Source organism: Perissodus microlepis, chromosome 23 (assembly GCF_051167445.1).
Source record: "Perissodus microlepis isolate ML-2025 ecotype Zambia chromosome 23, ASM5116744v1, whole genome shotgun sequence".
NCBI classification, from domain to species: Eukaryota; Metazoa; Chordata; class Actinopteri; order Cichliformes; family Cichlidae; genus Perissodus; species Perissodus microlepis.
Genome location: NC_140482.1, coordinates 23,065,085 through 23,078,350, shown reverse-complemented (window position 1 = coordinate 23,078,350; position 13,266 = coordinate 23,065,085). Strand labels below are relative to the sequence as shown.

Sequence of the window (13,266 nt, the reverse complement as noted above, 5' to 3'; positions counted from 1 at the left end):
CAACCATGCCACTCTCCTGGAAAGAGCTAAGGAGAGCCCCAGACAAGGGGTCACCCAGAAGCCACGGAGCAGAAGCCAGAGGGAGCTGTGGTGATGTGCCTGTGGGCTCTGCTGGCATCCAGCCACGCCACAGTGCACCAAGCCCCAGGCCCAGAGGCCCGAGGTCCAAGGGCCCCCCATCCCCATACAAATACTCGTCACTCGCCCAACGTAGAAACAAACATAAATGGACACTGTACACACCCTCTCCAAACATGCTCTATATGCCAGGTCCAGGCACCACCACCCCCGAGGGGTGTTGGTACCCAGACCCAGGAGATTTTAGCCTTTTTCCTGGGGTGGAGACAAGCAGACCACCCCCGGTCCCGGAGCAGCAGGGAGACCCCCCACCAGATGGCCAACTCTTCCTCCCAGCCCCTCCGTCCCGATGATAAATAGAGAATGGGAGTGTGAAGACCCCATGTCTCCCTCTTCCCGCTCATATGTGGTGCTGCTGCAAGCTGTTCTAAAGTGTATTTAAAACATAGAAGAGGCATGGTTCTTCCTGCCAGAGAGCAGCCGGTGTCAGCATGGTCCCTCCCGAGAACCCTCAATATCTTCATGCATTTAAAATTGAGAGACGGGCACCGACACCAGAGTTGAGGTTAAATACCCAGACTGTCCTCTGGATGCCATATAACATGCCCACCCCCCAAGGCCCTATATGTATGTGCTATGATAGTGTGAGTAATGTGGATGTATAGGATGTGGAATAAAACTGAAGTACAGGTGACCAGAAGGGGACAGAGGAGGAATGCCTCTCCTGCACCTTAGTGACACACCTGCACCCCAGAATGTGACCCCATAAACAACTTCCCTAAACCTGCTGGTCTGGAAGTCCAGCAGTTCATCTAAACAAAAGGCACTTAGACTAAAACAGATATAGATATTTTATCCTACCATAAAACAATAAGAGAAGGTACAACCTCTCCCATGCTCCCAGGATGTGGGTGTGAATGCCAGAACACCAGAAAACAAAGTCGTTGCAGACCACTAAGGATCACATATCCTATCACTACACAACTGATTATACACCTCTAAGCATATATGGTTAGATATTTCCCAATACAAATGACAATAATAAAATATAAATCCAACAGGCTTAACCCGGGGGTTGTAGTCATGACCTGGTGACGCCCCACTTTTTAGTTATTTATTTGTAAAAAATGTTTGGAATCATGTATGATTTTCGTTCCACTTCTCACGTGTACACCACTTTGTGTTGGTCTTTCACGTGGAATTGCAATAAAATTGATTCATGTTTGTGGCTGTAATGTGACAAAATGTGGAAAAGTTCAAGACCTGTGTTTGTACATGTTCAGTGTCACAGGATATTGGCTGGCTGTGAAAGCTGAATGTGTTTCAGTCATTTAAACACTTCCTTTCACTATGAGTTGCACTGACATCATGCAGTTTGTGTTTTGATCTCTAGGGGGCGACAAATCAGCATCAACTTTGCTGCCATCAGTAATAATTCTTCAAATATAATAATCAGTGTTTGAGCAGTTATGATATCAGGGGCAATCTAGACATGTGTGACAATACTGAACATGTCACATGATGCACTTAAAAAGCATGTGATCCACTCTCAGTCTGCACTTTCATTCAAGACTTCAACATGTCGAAACGAGCTTTGAAGAAAAATCAGTTTGGTGCTGAAATATTCAAACGCCGCACCAAGAAGAACAACAAAGTAATGAGATGTGTTTGTGTTTCAAACAGGAAAACCAGCAGAAATAAATCACAACCTGCCAGATATCAGGGAGTTTCCGAGGTGCACAGGTCGTGTGGTTATCCAGAGGCGTGCAGAGGGAAGCAGGTTCCCCACCCCCACCCCCCTTTTGAGGAGAAGGGGGGTGGGGGTCGGAGGCGAAGATTTTCTTGTAAAAATAAGGGGGGGTGTAGCAAAACAAGTTTGGCAACCACTGTTTGTCCGTGATTTGGACAGCCCAGCGCAGGGGAAACAAATTCTGTCGGAGATACCTATCTTGGCACAACCGTTGTGCAGGTGAAGCCAAAGGCAAGATATTCTTCTTCATATTTTCTAGTATTTGGCTTAAAAGCAAGTTGGTTTGACAATGCTTCATCTTCTGCTTTGCGTTTGTGTGACAGTCCCGTCAAAAACCTGTCCATCATGCTAGCACTGTCTAAGCATTTTCGTTTTATTATTATTTATTGATTTTTAGTTCACAAACACTTCTTATAATAACTAGGGCTGTTCGATATAACAATATATATTGGATGACGATATAAAAACGTCTATCGTTTCATTTTACGCTATCGTTTGTTTCGTGGTGTCGCAAAATAAACTGTTTACGGCAATATTTTTCATCGTTGATGGTCACTGTAGTGGCTATATTAATTTCTTAAAGTTCTCTCTTTCTCTTATATTTTATATAACCACACTACAGACGGACAAGCGCCTGTTTTAATGCGTTATGGTTAGCAACAATGACAGTAATAGCATCGCGTGTCCGCTTGTTTATGTTCCACATAAACCTTTCACAATAAAGCTCAAGATCCTGTTGAGACTTTTCAAAATAAACTGAATCACGTGAAAGAGCAGATTATTTACGGATGAAAATTAAAAAAGAGCTGCCAGGTGCTAAAAAATAAACCTTAGACTCAAACGTTAGAACAGGCTTTTCCCCGCAGCACGCCGTGTAATAAATACTCACAAAAAAAACGGCGGCCTTTACAACTTATGTCTAAAAATGTATAGTTTCATGCATTGGTTAAAACACTCGACTCCAGCTACATGTCGCGCAGCTGGAAACACTTCCCGCAAGTCGAGCTGCCCGAGATTCACAGAATTTACAGAAAATGTTACATTTTTGTGATTTATATCGTTATCGGGACGAAAGAATTCTTATATCGGGATATGAGATTTTGGTCATATCGCACAGCCCTAATAATAACTAACTATTCCTGGAATTCTGGTAATAATTATCAGGCAAAATGTCCTCTGTTTGATGAAATAATCCCGTCTTATAATACGGGAGAACAAGAAATGTATCATTTTCTGTTGTAACCCACAAATTGAGGTGGATGTGGATTTAGCAGCATGGATCAGAGAGACAAAGAGAAGGGAGCCCCTCCCTCTAAAACTACTCTGTGTGGGGAACCTGAGAGCCAGTGTAACCGGTGTGTTTCTGCGAATCTATGACTGGGTTACACCAGACCAAAGCTCAGAGGTGAGATGACCATCTCTAACTGTACATGACTCCATGACTGTGTTTCCACAAACACAGCAGTCAGAGTGTAAAGAATGGATGTTGCAGGAGGTGTTTTGAGTGTCTGTAGGACTCCAGCTGCTCCAGCAGTTGTCTCCTTTGTGCTTTGCTTCAAACACAGTGAAGGTAGGAACTTTCAGGTGTTGCTAGATGGACGAGGACAAATTGTTTAGTGAGACATTTGATTTATGTGAAACTTATGTGAAACCGTTCTAGCCTGTTCGTGCAGCCCTGAGTGGCTTTAAGCTCAGCCGATCCTTATGTTTGTCTGCTCTAATAGAGGATAACCAGCTCATTAGGATCAATGGGAACATGAGAATATATCCAATGACCAGAGCTATCCCGTCATCAGATAATTATATTGTAACTGTTATTGTGACGATTCCTTCTTGGTACCATGTTCCTGATACCAGAGCAGGTTTAGAAACATGATATCAGATTGGTGCCAGTATAAATAATACAGATTGAACATGAAATCTGCTGTGAAATATACTAAATAAGTAAACAAAAAAAGTTGTGATGAGACCATGATTCACATGCTCTCTTGTTTCACAGATCAAAGATGGAGAAGCCGGTTCGAAGACAGTTGCTGGACATACTGGATGATTTAGGTAAAAAGGAGCTGGAACGTTTTCACTGGCACCTGCGGATTGGACCCGGAGGTGATTTCATGACCATTAAAAAGAGCTACCTGGAGAAAGCAGACACAAGGAGAGTGGTGGATCTTATGGTGGGAACATACAGGGAGTGCAGAATTATTAGGCAAATGAGTATTTTGTCCACACCATCCTCTGCATGCATGTTGTCTTACTCCAAGGTGTATAGGCTCGAAAGCCTACTACCAATTAAGCATATTAGGTGATGTGCATCTCTGTAATGAGAAGGGGTGTGGTCTAATGACATCAACACCGTATATCAGGTGTGCATAATTATTAGGCAACGTCCTTTCCTTTGGCAAAATGGGTCAAAAGAAGGACTTGACAGGCTCAGAAAAGTCAAAAATAGTGAGATATCTTGCAGAGGGATGCAGCAATCTCAAAATTGCAAAGCTTCTGAAGCGTGATCATCGAACAATAAAGCGTTTCATTCAAAATAGTCAACAGGGTCGCAAGAAGCGTGTGGAAAAACCAAGGCGCAAAATAACTGCCCATGAACTGAGAAAAGTCAAGCGTGCAGCTGCCAAGATGCCACTTGCCACCAGTTTGGCCATATTTCAGAGCTGCAACATCACTGGAGTGCCCAAAAGCACAAGGTGTGCAATACTCAGAGACATGGCCAAGGTAAGAAAGGCTGAAAGACGACCACCACTGAACAAGACACACAAGCTGAAACGTCAAGACTGGGCCAAGAAATATCTCAAGACTGATTTTTCTAAGGCTTTATGGACTGATGAAATGAGAGTGAGTCTTGATGGGCCAGATGGATGGGCCCGTGGCTGGATTGGTAAAGGGCAGAGAGCTCCAGTCCGACTCAGACGCCAGCAAGGTGGAGGTGGAGTACTGGTTTGGGCTGGTATCATCAAAGATGAGCTTGTGGGGCCTTTTCGGGTTGAGGATGGAGTCAAGCTCAACTCCCAGTCCTACTGCCAGTTTCTGGAAGACACCTTCTTCAAGCAGTGGTACAGGAAGAAGTCTGCATCCTTCAAGAAAAACATGATTTTCATGCAGGACAATGCTCCATCACACGCGTCCAAGTACTCCACAGCGTGGCTGGCAAGAAAGGGTATAAAAGAAGAAAAACTAATGACATGGCCTCCTTGTTCACCTGATCTGAACCCCATTGAGAACCTGTGGTCCATCATCAAATGTGAGATTTACAAGGAGGGAAAACAGTACACCTCTCTGAACAGTGTCTGGGAGGATGTGGTTACTGCTGCACGCAATGTTGATGGTGAACAGATCAAAACACTGACAGAATCCATGGATGGCAGGCTTTTGAGTGTCCTTGCAAAGAAAGGTGGCTATATTGGTCGCTGATTTGTTTTTGTTTTGTTTTTGAATGTCAGAAATGTATATTCGTGAATGTGGAGATGTTATATTTGTTTCATAGGTAAAAATAAATCATTGAAATGGGTATATATTTGTTTTTTGTTAAGTTGCCTAATAATTATGCACAGTAATAGTCACCTGCACACACAGATATCCCCCTAAAATAGCTAAAACTAAAAACAAACTAAAAACTACTTCCAAAAACATTCAGCTTTGATATTAATGAGTTTTGTGGGTTCACTGAGAACATGGTTGTTGTTCAATAATAAAATTATTCCTCAAAAATACAACTTTCCTAATAATTCTGCACTCCCTGTATACTACTGGCCATGTGATGGAGGTGGCGGAGTTGATTTTAAAGAAGATTAAAAGAGGTCATTCAGAGAAAGAAGAAACAAACAATGCGGTAGGAAACACAACATTCTCACAATTTATTTTATATAATAAACATTTTAATTTTGTCTTTCCTCCTCAAATAATCTAATAATTATTTTGAAGACACGCTAGTTTTCATTTTTAAAAGGACCATTTCATGATTCAAAGTGCACTTTTCTCCAACAGGAAGTCCCTCAGTCCAGGAAGCTTCATTACTTTTATCAGAATCAGAAGGTAAGATTCCATGAGTTTGTCTGAAGAGTCGTGGATAAGGCAGAAACACACAAACTCTGAGCTGACCAATCAGAGCTCTGATTCTTTCCATGTGATATCTCTGTAGCCTCAGTTTAGCTCTCCAGTATGTCAGAGCTGTAATGAATGAATGGCTGGTTGGTTTAAAAATCTCTGGCTTTAGTTCACTGGTTATAACAGCACTTACCTCATATTAATGCTTCAGGAGCAGATCCAGTTAAAACTGAGGACAACTGACCTTTAGATGAGATGTAAGGATGGTTTATAGCAGATTCTAAAAAAAAAATAGAAAAGCATCTAACCTGTTTGGGATCAGAAATATCCAAACAGGCCATGCTTTAGGATCTCATAATACATTCAGACGTTCACTCTTTGTGCTTTCAAATGGCTTTTAAATTTTAAACCAGAGTTTTTAGAAATGTATTAATTTTTTATTAAGTGAAACGATATACTAAAGTTATTAAATATTTGAACACTGTATTGTATATTATGCTATTTTTGTAATATTATCAAAGCAAATCAATATTTATTAACCATCCATCCATTCGCTTGTGCTTATCCTTTTCAGGGTTGCGGGGGGCGCTGGAGCCTATCCCAGCTGTCTTAGGGCGAGAGGCAGGGTACACCCAGGCCAGGTCGCCAGTCTGTTGCAGGGCTAACACATAGAGACAACCAATCACACTCACATTCGCTCGCCACAGGCACTATCTCTACTTTTAACATTAGGCTTTAAACTTTCCATTTTTCTAAAGCATATAGTTAGAGCTGGATCAGGTAACCCTAAAACTTCCCTTAGTTACGATGCAACAGGTGTAGGTTGCTGGGGGATTCCCATTATGCATTGGGTGTTTCTTCTTCTCTGCCTGTTTATACACCACTTAGCTGCTAATCTGCAGCTATAATAAATCTCTGGCCCTCTTCCACAGCATGTCTTTTATCCTGGCTTCCTTCTCTCAAGCAATCAGTCAAAGTAGATGGCCGCCCCTACCTGAGCCTGGTTCTGCTGGAGGTTTCTTCCTGATAAAAGGAAGTTTTTCCTTCCACTGTCATTACAGCGCTTGCTTATAGGGGCTCAAATGATTGTTGAGGTTTTTCCTTACAACATAAAGCACCTTGAGGTGACTGTTTTTGTGATTTGGTGCTCTATAAATAAAACTGAATTGAATATTTCTCCATAAAACCTTCCACTGAGTTATAACCAGTCTTGGTCAAGTTACTTGAAAATGGTAATTGGTGATTACTTCTCCAATTACTCCCATTACTTTACTGATTTCTTATTTTCAAAAGTAATTAGTTACTTTATTACTTAGTTACTTTTTAAAAACATGATACACAACCTGAATACATTTTTTTTCTGTATAATCGATAATATAAAATAGAATCAAATCAAAAAATCTATTTTTAAAAAATGTTTTATTATTTTTAATCTTTTAGTTTTATGCACATGGCATTGAGGAAAAATTAAATTATATGAAACAGTCTTTGACTTTAAGAAATTTGTTTAACGTTTAGTTCTATTTATTTTTTTTAAATCGTCGACGACAAATTTAATAGTTGATGCTTCGTTTGAAGCTTTGTAAGATCCCGAAAAACGCAGGAATAAGTAGGATTTAAGAGTGTAATAACAGACTGAAACTGAAGATGGCAGCACTGCATGTACAAGGATGCCAGCTGCCGTTAAACCCCGAAGAAGAAGCAGTGTCCGATTTCATAGCTGTGTCCAAATTTAGCGGCTGCATCCTTCAGAGGCAGCATTTGTAGGCCAATTACATTACAGCGACGCAGCGAAGCCTGTCCAAATTCGAAGATTCCCCCAAACGCGGCCGAAAAATGCGTCCTTCATTTCCCCAGATTTGAAGGATGGGTCGGGTGTATACTTCGTGGCCCAACCTATCCCACAATTCATAGCGCGGCCCAGCCAATTCCAGTTTTCAACAATGGCGGCAGCTACTTACAAATTTCTGCTCGGTTTATCAAGACATCACATATTTGCAAAAGGGCTCTGACGTGTTCGGAGACGTCTGTTACCCACCCGCTCAATAGCTAGAGGGTTCAAGGTTCACTAGAGCCGGCGAGAACAGTGAACTCCCGGCACATCATTTTCAAACCCCTTTGTGTTCTTTCGCATTGTTAATGTTTGGCTTTTTTCAGTGTTTTATTTGTTCCTCAATAAATTGGTTTGGCTGAGATTAAAGTTATAGTTTTTACACAGCTGAATAAATGTCAAACAGAACTGATTAAACAGAAGCGTGAAATGGTCGAGAATTTACTCCAGTGTCCTGTTATATTTTACATAGAAAGAACAGACGGACGAGTTTATTAAACTCCCCCGAGACATTCTGCAAATGTCATTAAAAGTTTAATAAACTATCATCTTGTCTTTATTTTTAGTTAGCACATACCTTAAACACTTAAAGCTGTAAGCTAATGATAGTTATATAAGAGCAGACACATGCTGATGCAATAAGCTGTATGTTTTATGTCCAATGGACGCATGATCTGATTAGTTGACTAATCGCAAAAAATAATCGGTGACTAGTCGACTATCAAAATAATCGTTTGTGGCAGCCCACATCAAGTAAAACAGCAAAAAAATAAATAAAGATCCAAGATTCAGCGGCACTAATTGCTGTCGCTTTTAAATCTATTTTCACCTGTTTAGCAGAAGTGGGGCCGATGGAGGTTTGCCCGGTGCTGCAGCGATCATGTCAGTCGGGGGTTCCTGAGGTGTGTCAGCAGGAACTAAAATCTAAGCTGAAGAAGAAGTTCCAGTGCATGTTTGAGGGGATCGCTAAAGCAGGAAACCCAACCCTTCTGAATCAGATCTACACAGAGCTGTACATCACAGAGGGCAGGACTGCAGAGGTCAATGATGAACATGAGGTCAGACAGATTGAAAAAGCATCCAGGAAACCAGACAGACCAGTCAGTCAAATCAGTCAAAAAGACATTTTTAAAATTCCACCTGGAAGAGATGAACCAATCAGAACAGTGCTGACAAAGGGAGTGGCTGGCATTGGGAAAACAGTCTCAACACAGAAATACACTCTTGACTGGGCTGAAGACAAAGCCAACCAGGACATCCGGTTCATATTTTCATTCACTTTCAGAGAGTTGAATCTTCCGAAAAAGCAAAAGTTCAGCTTGGTGGAACTTGTTCATCACTTTTTTACTGAAACCAAAGAAGCAGGAATCTGCAGCTTTGAAGACTTCCAGGTTGTGTTCATCTTTGATGGTCTGGATGAGTGTCGACTTCCTCTGGACTTCAAGAACACTAAGATACTGACTGACCCTAGAGAGTCCAGCTCAGTGAATGTGCTGCTGACAAACCTCATCAAGGGCAACCTGCTTCCCCCTGCACACCTCTGGATAACCACACGACCTGCAGCAGCCAATCAGATCCCTCCTTACTGTGTCGACATGGTGACACAGGTCAGAGGGTTCAGTGACCCACAGAAGGAGGAGTACTTCAAGAAGAGATTCAGAGATAAGAAGCAGAGCAGCAGGATTATCTCGCACATCAAGACATCGCAAAGCCTCCACATCATGTGCCGCATCCCAGTCTTCTGCTGGATCACTGCTACAGTTCTGGTGGATATGCTGAAAACCAGAGAGGGAGGAGAGCTGCCCAAGAACCTAACTAAGATGTACATCCACTTCTTGGTGGTTCAGGCCAAAGTGAAGAAGGTCAAATATGATGGAGGAGCTGAGACAGATCCACACTGGAGTCCAGAGAGCAGGAAGATGGTTGAGTCTCTGGGAAAACTGGCTTTTGATCAGCTGCAGAAAGGAAACCTGATCTTCTATGAATCAGACCTGACAGAGTGTGGCATCGATATCAGTGCAGCCTCAGTCTACTCAGGAGTGTTCACACAGATCTTTAAAGAGGAGAGAGGACTGTACCAGGACAAGGTTTTCTGCTTCATCCATCTGAGTGTTCAGGAGTTTCTGGCTGCTCTTCATGTCCATCTGACCTTCATCAACTCTGGAGTCAATCTGCTGGAAGAGAAACAAACAACCTCCCAGGAGTCTGAAACAAGAGAATCTACAGAGATACTCTTCTACCAGAGTGCTGTGAACAAGGCCTTACAGAGTCCAAATGGACACCTGGACTTGTTCCTCCGCTTCCTCCTAGGTCTTTCACTTCAGACCAATCAGACTCTCCTACAAGGCCTGCTGACACAGACAGGAAGTAGCCCACAGACCAATCACGAAGCAGTCCAGTACCTCAAAAGGAGGCTCAGTGATAGTCTGTCTGCAGAGAAAAGCATTAATCTGTTCCACTGTCTGAATGAACTGAATGATCGTTCTCTAGTGGAGGAGATTCAACAGTCCCTGAGCTCAGGAGGTCTCTCCACAGATAAACTGTCTCCTGCCCAGTGGTCAGCTCTAGTCTTCATCTTACTGTCATCAGATCTTTCCGTGTTTGACCTAAAGAAATACTCTAGTTCAGAGGAGGCTCTTCTAAGGCTGCTGCCAGTGGTCAAAGCCTCCAACAAAGCTCTGTAAGTAAATATATTAATAATTTTAAATGTTTAATACTATTAGATGAATAAAAGAATATGTCTTCATTGTTATTCTTCTTCAGGCTGAGTTATTGTACACTCTCAAAAAGAAGCTGTGAAGCTTTGTCCTCAATTCTCAGCTCCCCATCCAATCATCTGAGAGAGCTGGACCTGAGCTTAAAAACCTGCAGGATTCTGGATTGGATTTTCTGCGTGTTGGACTCGAGAGTCCCCACTGTAAACTTGAAACTCTCAGGTAAGGATACAGACTTTTCGACACATTTTGACTCATAAATCTGCAAGTTTATCTTGATGCGGATGTTTAAAATCAGGACGATTTTTCTTCAGTTCTTGAGTTTATATTTTTAACTGTTTATCTGTGACGTTGTTTGGGCGAATGTTTTTTTTTTTTTTTTAAATTGTCTCTAAAGTCAGTACTAAAACCCACATTTAGATAGACAGCAGAGTGTTTTTGTGCTTTTAAAGCCAGTGTCACTTTGTTTTTTTAACATTTTTATTTATTATTTATTTTTATCTATTTGTATATTTATTTCTGCTGTTTAACTTCTGCTCACGTTTTACCCTCTTTTTTAAGAGGGTAAAACGTGACAGGCTGACTTCTTCAGCCTGAGACTGAAGAAGTCACTTGGATGAGTGACAAAATGTTTCTCCCACTGAAAACGCTACGTCCAGATGAACAGAATCAACCTTTGGAGATTTACTTACCTGGATGATTGAGCATGCATTAAGACGCTTTCTGTTAATGTTCCATTCCATCTCCGTTGTCTGTATTTGGGTCCACACACTCTCTACTCCATGCCACCTGCTATAGCAGATGTGACAAATACATTCTGAACCTTTTTTTTTTTAGCTCTTAACAGATTATGAAACACTGAATGATTTCAGGCACGAACTTTGTCTAATAAACTTACATCTTTCATTCTTTATACAGATCCAGGAGTTGTGGTTCATCAGAGGTCAGCTCTCTGATCCCAGCTCTGAATACCAACTCCTCCCTGAAGCATCTGGACTTGAGTAGTGACAGTTTTTTTCCCAACTAACAGCAAGCTGCAGGATTCAGGACTGAAGCAGCTGTGTGGTTTTCTGCAGAGTCCAGGATGTGGACTTAAAACTCTGAGGTCAGTCACCATGTTTCAGTTTGTCTGAGGTAAATATGATGCGAATGTTATGCTGAGACTAAACTGCAAACATCAGCAGCAGGCTGATATTATACTGATCCACACTGAGGACCTTCATGGTAAAGTCTGTTTTCTTCTTCACTGGTTTAGTTCATTGACTGTACCAGAACAATATTGACTATGTGCACGAGACAATGCTAACTTCCTGGTTTGAGACCGGATGTGGGGTTGTGCATTTCCGGTAGCTTTACTTTGCGGTCAATCGCTACTGCGAAGATATACTCCAAAATCATGTCCAAAACTCGAAAACGGAAAGATTGCGTTAAGTTACAAAGAGCAGAAGGTGGGAACACTCACCGCTGTTGTGTCATAAAAAAATCTAATGATCAATTTTGACGTTTAAAGCGTTTAGATCGATCAGTTGTTTACATCACTCAACACAAGCAGAACTGCATCACTGCAGCAGAAGACACATCGTCCACATTCAGAAGCACATCTCTGTATAGTGACAGTTATTATGATTTAAACAGGCAAATGTTCAGCATTCAAACTACAGGTGAAGAGTAGTCAAACCAGATGTTTCCCCCGTTATGTCGATATCAGCTAGTCAAGTACACACCTACACAGCATGTTAACAAACCGTGAAAAAAGCCACACAAAAAATGAATGATTGCTGGTAACGGTTTCTATACATTAGTATTTACGAAGGGTATGTTGTGACTTACCTTCAAAATTACAGCGGTCCCTCGCTAATAACGCGGTTCACCTTTCACCTCGCTGTTTCGCGGATTTTTTAGTGCAAGTTTGCATGCTTTTTTTTACGTCACATTGTGTCCTGCGTCCTGATCGCTGCAGACGATCTCCTCCGTGACGTCTCTCCTGTACAGTACAGAATCGCTGCATGGATCGCTAGCAGTGTGACTCTGAAGTGCAGTACTGTATGTCCACGAAACGTTTTGCACCGTCAAAAAATAAAATTGGCTACTTGATTTCACCTATTGCTGGTTATTTTTAGAACATAACACCCGCGATAAACAAGGGACAGCTGAGAAATATAACATTTGAATCCCTTTTCTCTTTTGCTCTGAGGCGCGGGGAAAAATATCGACAAGTCAATGAACAGCATTTACAGATATATTGGGTAAATGCCCAAGACATCTATAGAAATGTAAATCGCCGCTTGATTCATTCATTTGCTTAACTTGTTTTGGACCGTAAACCAGGCGCAAATAGGACACCGGAAACAAAGCTCCCCACAGGAGTTTCCGCACCGGAAGTAGCATATGCTAACGTGCACATAGTCAATTACACATTTAAAACCTTCATAGATGAAAATGTACTCCATCGGACAATTCACTCTGACACACTCACTCATTTTCACCTTGAGTTTCTCCTCATGGTTTTCTTCAGTTAAAATTCTTACCAGGGTGGAACGAAATATTTTTTGGATTGATTAAGCTCTCACGTATTGGAATATTTTGTCTATCTAATTTTCAAAACATTAACTGTGTATGATGACAGTTCGATATTTAAATAAAAGGAGCTTTGGAGAAGGAAACATTCAAAAACATTTCAGACTAAGATCATAAAATGAAGAACAAAAACTAAACCTCCAGACTTGAATAGTTCACATGTGTTCAGCTCCTGCTTATACCCAGTATTATAGTGATGGGATTTCCGGCTCTTTTTAGAGAACCGGCTCTTTCGGCTCGGCTCACTAAAAGGAGCCGGCTCT

General features: G+C 41.6%; 1 pseudogene; it reads left to right on the top strand.

Annotated features, from left to right (window-relative positions):
• Positions 1–3,103: 3,103 nt before the first annotated feature.
• On the top strand, positions 3,104–11,453 carry LOC146361461 (NACHT, LRR and PYD domains-containing protein 12-like; annotated as a pseudogene).
• Positions 11,454–13,266: the final 1,813 nt, after the last annotated feature.